The following is a 5424-nucleotide window of genomic DNA, read 5'->3' as shown; positions in this document are numbered from 1 at the left end:
TCACTGCGCCTGTGCAAGAAGCGAGAGTGTCAATGTCATTGTATTAAATGTAGTAATCTTGGCCTTTTCCTACTGGAAAAAAAAGAGCCCGCCATGTTTATTTTTTCACACTACGTCGTTAGGGCTTGCACCCTGACATCTCGTACTTAATCAGATTTTTTTAGTTGATGCTCCTGGCTACTGGGGCTACTCGGGAAGCATAGCTGAAATAGTCATCTCTGTGGGGAGAGGAGGGAGTTGATACTGTAGTCTCTGTGTGATTACACAGAAATGTAACGAGCACCTTCATTTCCATGGTAACCAGGAAACCTACCAGTCCAGACATCACTGTTGTTCCTATGATTTACAGAGAGATTCAACAGGTGTCATCCTTGCCATAGATGTATTGTAGTCCTCCAGATCAGACTGATTCTGTGTTCCATAGGTGACCTATTAGCTAATCGCCTTCATTGTTTCAGTAGCCTAACTGGCCTCTGTGACTAACCAAGGACTGCAAGGCTCCAGTAATAGGTATTTGAACTTAATTCCCACTAATTAATTCACACTCAGGGTTGCAGAGTATCCCAAGTGTCACCATCTTACTTGGGGACACAATGATCTAGACTTGAGCTGCCCAAATAGAGTGTTTTGCAATGGTGGAAAGGTTCTGTGTCTGGCTGGGCACCTGTAGCTCGCACCGGCCACATGCCCCGGGGCTGGTTGAGTTTGAACCTGGCTGGGCCTGCCTGCTAAACAAACAACAACAACAACAAAAACAAAAATAGCTGGGCGTTGTAGTGGGCGCCTGTAGTCCCAGCTACTCAGGAGGCTGAGGCAAGAGAATCATTGAACCCCAGAGTTGGAGGTTGCTCTGAGCTATGACGTGCGTGCCCAATACACACAATTATGACGGTTGACTGTTCCGTTTAGTTTAAACCATGCTTCATCAGACCAAACCACTCTACGGAGAGTGAGAAAGTGAGACTCTGTGTCTATTAAAAATCAAAACATGGGCGGCGCTTGTGGCTCAGTGAGTAGGGCGCCGGCCCCATATGCCGAGGGTGGCAGGTTCAAACCCAGCCCCGGCCAAACTGCAACCAAAAAATAGCCGGGCGTTGTGGCGGGCGCCTGTAGTCCCAGCTGCTCGGGAGGCTGAGGCAAGAGAATCGCTTAAGCCCAGGAGTTGGAGGTTGCTGTGAGCCGTGTGATGCCACGGCACTCTACCCGAGGGCGGTACAGTGAGACTCTGTCTCTACAAAAAAAAAAAAAAAATTCAAAACAAAGGGCAGCACCTGTGGCTCAAAGGGGTAGGGCGCTTGTCCCATATGCCGGAAGTGGCGGGTGCAAACCCAGCCCTGGCCAAAATAATAACAATAATAAATAAATCTTTAAAAAAAAATCAAAACAAAACAGCTCTTTGTCTCACGCAGTTGGGTGGACTGACCCGCCGCGGGTTTCATGCCCGACTCCGCCTGCGGCAGCAAGGACCCAACTCCGGCCGACCCTGGGCTTTGGGAGTTCATCTCCAGCATATGCGGAGGTGCAGAGGCCTCAGGTCTAAGCACAGGTTAAAAACTACAGGCACAAGCTATCGAAGCTGGGATGCTCTGGTGTTGGTATTTCCCCTGACTTATACCAACTTTCACTCTGTATAGTTACAATAAGAAAGTTCCTCGAGCGATAAGGTCAAATACGTGGGTGCCAAAAAAAGTATGCGTATTTTAAGAGATGTTACCTAGATAGTACTTAGCCTTCTCAGTCACCAATTACGAATGTAATTACAGTAGCAATGTGTAGTATGACATTCACTTAAACGATGGTGCTAACCTAATCGAATGATTGCCAGTGCCAGTCACCATGCGACAGGCAGGACAGTCAAAGAAAATGGTGGAGTCGCGGTTGCCCTTCGAGGAAAGCAAGACCATTTTTGAAGCGGTATTTGAAATTGGAGAACTTTGTGGAAGTGCAGCGACAATGGAGGCATGAGTACGCGACAGACCCTCCAATGCGCCTGACAATCGCGCGCATTCGCGATAAGTTTGGGACACACGGCACCCTGTGCGACGTGCACAAGAGATGGTCCAGGAGGCCTCGCACAGCCACCAGTCCTGCTGTGTCTACGCTGGCGCTGGAGCAGTTCACACACTCGCCGCATAAGTCCACCAAACAGTGTGCACGTGAGACGGGGATCAGCAGAACCAGCATATGAGACGCATTCTTAAGACAGCAAAGTGGGAAGTTGTTGTAACGAGATTGTTACATTCCCTGAATGACAACGACCCCAATCGAAGGGTGCAATACCGTGAGTGATTCCAAACATGGTACAAGTGGATGAGGAGTTTGTGGGGAAAATGGTTTGGTCTGATGAAGCACAGTTTAAACTAAACGGAACAGTCAACCATCATAATTGTGTGTATTGGGCTCCAGAAATTCCATATGTGGAAAAAGATGTCCATTTACTGGGCCTCGATGTCTGGTGTGGACTGTCATTGAGGGGACTCATTGGCCCATTCTTTTTTGAAAGTCCTGTTACTGGTCCAGTGTACCTAGACATGCTACGTACATCCATTTTGCCTGCAATTCGGACACTTTTTGGGGATGATATGTTTTACTTCCAACAAGATGGTGCCCCACCACACTTTCACCCAGACGTGAGAGCTTACCTTGATGAGAACTTGCCAGGACAATAGGTAGGATGAAGAGGTGTGGTTGAGTTTCCTCCACAGTCTCCTAACTTAACACCCCTTAACTTCTACCTGTGGGGCACCTTACAGGATGCGGAGTACCATAGAAAACCGGCTACACTGGTGGAACTTGGGGAAGAAATTGAAAGGGTATGTGCAGTGATACAAGCGAACACTTTGGTCAGCGTGGCTCAGGCAGTAGTTCTCCGAAATCAGAAGTGTCTGGACGTTGGTGGTAACCACTTTGAGCACCTCTTGTAATTGCAGAAATCATGTGACTTGTATTTATTATCTTTTGTGATAGGTATATATTCAGTATTACAGTTTTAGTAGTTTTTGCTTTTCTTAAAAAATTAAAAAACAAAAACAAAACAAAACATAACAAGAGACTCGGCGTCCTTAGCACAGTGGTTAGGGCGCAAGCAACGTGCACTGAGGCTGGCGGATTCAAGCCCAGCCCAGGCCAGCTAAACAATAATGGCAACTGTGGCTCTGTGCCTGTAGCTCAAGTGGCTAAGCCACATACACTAGAGCTGGCGGGTTCGAATACAGCTGGGACCTGCCAAACAGCAATGACAACTACAATCAAAAAATGGCTGGGCGTTGTGGTGGGCGCCTATAATCCCAGCTACTTGGGAGTCTGAGGCAAGAGAATCGCTTAAGCCCAAGAGTTTGAGGTTGCTGTGAGCTGTGATGCCACAGCTCTCTACCCAGGGTGACAGCTTGAGGCTCTGTCTCAAAAAAAAAAGAAAATGACAACTGCAACCAAAAAATAGCCTGGTGTTGTGGTGGGTGCCTGTAGTCCCAGCTACTGGGGAGACTGAGGCAAGAGAATCGCTTAAGCCCAAGAGTTTGAGGTTATTGTGAGCTGTGTGATGCCACGGCATTCTACCTAGGGCGGTAAAGTGAGACTCTGTCTCTACAAAAAAAAAAAACATTTGCAGCCAACAACAGTGGTGCATGCCTGTTTGGGAGGCTGAGGCAGGAGTAAGACTTGAACCTAGGAGTTAAAAATAAACAAAAACCCCTTTCGGCCGGAGACGCCATCTTCCAGTAATTCACCAAAATGACGAACACAAAGGGAAAAAGGAGAGACACCCGATACATGTTCTCTAGGCCTTTTAGAAAACATGGAGGTGTTCCTTTGGCCACAGATATGAGAATCTACAAGAAAGGTGATATTGTAGACATCAAGGGAATGGGTACTGTTCAAAAAGGCATGCCAGGGCGGCGCCTGTGGCTCAGTGAGTAGGGCGCCGGCCCCATATGCCGAGGGTGGCGGGTTCAAACCCAGCCCCAGCCAAACTGCAACAAAAAAATAGCCGGGCGTTGTGGCGGGCGCCTGTAGTCCCAGCTGCTCTGGAGGCTGAGGCAAGAGAATTGCTTAAGCCCAGGAGTTGGAGGTTGCTGTGAGCTGTGTGAGGCCACGGCACTCTACCGAGGGCCATAAAGTGAGACTCTGTCTCTACAAAAAAAAAAAAAAAAAAAAAAAAAAAAAAAACAAAAAGGCATGCCACACAAATGTTACCATGGCAAAACTGGAAGAGTTTACAATGTTACCCAGCATGCTGTTGGCATTGTTGTAAACAAACAAGGGCAAGATCCTTGTGAAGAGGATTAATGTTCATATTGAGCACATTAAGCATTCTAAGAACCGAGATAGCTTCCTGAAAAGTGTGAAGGAAAATGATCAGAAAAAGAAGGAAGCCAAAGAGAAAGGTACCTGGGTTCAACTGAAGCGCCAGCCTGCGCCACCCAGAGAAGCCCACTTTGTGAGAACTAACGGAAAGGAGCCTGAGCTCCTAGAACCCATTCCCTATGAATTCATGGCATAATAAGCATATAACATAGCACACAGTAATACCAGTGGACCCATGTTTCTAGGTGTAAGAATCCATTCCCCATGAGCTCATGGCATAATAGGCGTATGGCATAGCACACAGGATAACCAATATAGCCTCCATGTAACGGTGATACAAGGTGCTGGAACCTATTTCCCATGAATTCAAAAGTCGATCAACACTTAGTCACATTCAATGGCAAGGTGCCTCCCTGAGCTACTGGAATCTCTTCCCTATGAATTCATGGCATGGTAAATACAAATAATAGCGTAAAAATGTGTCTCGTTCATTCACTACAAGTGTGATTTTTTCCCCCAAAGAAGTATTAAAGCAAATTTTAATGTGTCCTAAAAAAACAAAAAAAAAAAACAAAAAAACTTTGCTATCTTTCCATATGAATGTGTAAAGATTTATGACACCCCCCTTTTTCTTTGAGACAAAAACTCACTTTGTCACCCTTGATAAAGTGACATAGGCTTCATGGGTCACAGCAACCTCAAACTCTTGGGCTCAAGAAATTCTGTTGCCTCATCCTCTTGAGTCACTGGAGCTACAGGTGACTACCATAACATCCAGCTATTTTTGTAGATGGGGTCTCCCTCTTGCTCAGGCTGGTCTTGAACCCCTGTATTCAAGCAATCCATTTTCCTCAGCCTCTCAGAATCCTAGGAGACTCTCTTTTTTTTTTCTGTTTTTTTGTTTTTGTTTTTTCAGTTTTTGGCCAGGGGTGGGTTTGAACCTGCCACCTCTGGCATATGGGGCTGGCGCACTACCCCTTTGAGCCACAGGCACTGCCCGAGACTCTCTCTTTTTTTTTTTTTTTGTAGAGACAGAGTCTCACTTTATGGCCCTCTGTAGAGTGCTGTGGCCTCACACAGCTCACAGCAACCTCCAACTCCTGGGCTTAAGCGATTCTCCTG

At 46.7% G+C, this 5424-nt stretch overlaps 1 pseudogene; it reads left to right on the top strand.

Moving 5' to 3' along the window:
- The first annotated feature begins 3720 nt into the window (after window positions 1-3720).
- On the top strand, window positions 3721-4498 carry LOC128577136 (60S ribosomal protein L21-like; annotated as a pseudogene).
- Window positions 4499-5424: the final 926 nt, after the last annotated feature.

The sequence above is a fragment of the Nycticebus coucang genome, chromosome X, assembly GCF_027406575.1.
Source record: "Nycticebus coucang isolate mNycCou1 chromosome X, mNycCou1.pri, whole genome shotgun sequence".
NCBI lineage: Eukaryota > Metazoa > Chordata > Mammalia > Primates > Lorisidae > Nycticebus > Nycticebus coucang.
This window is presented reverse-complemented; position numbering and strand designations above follow the sequence as displayed.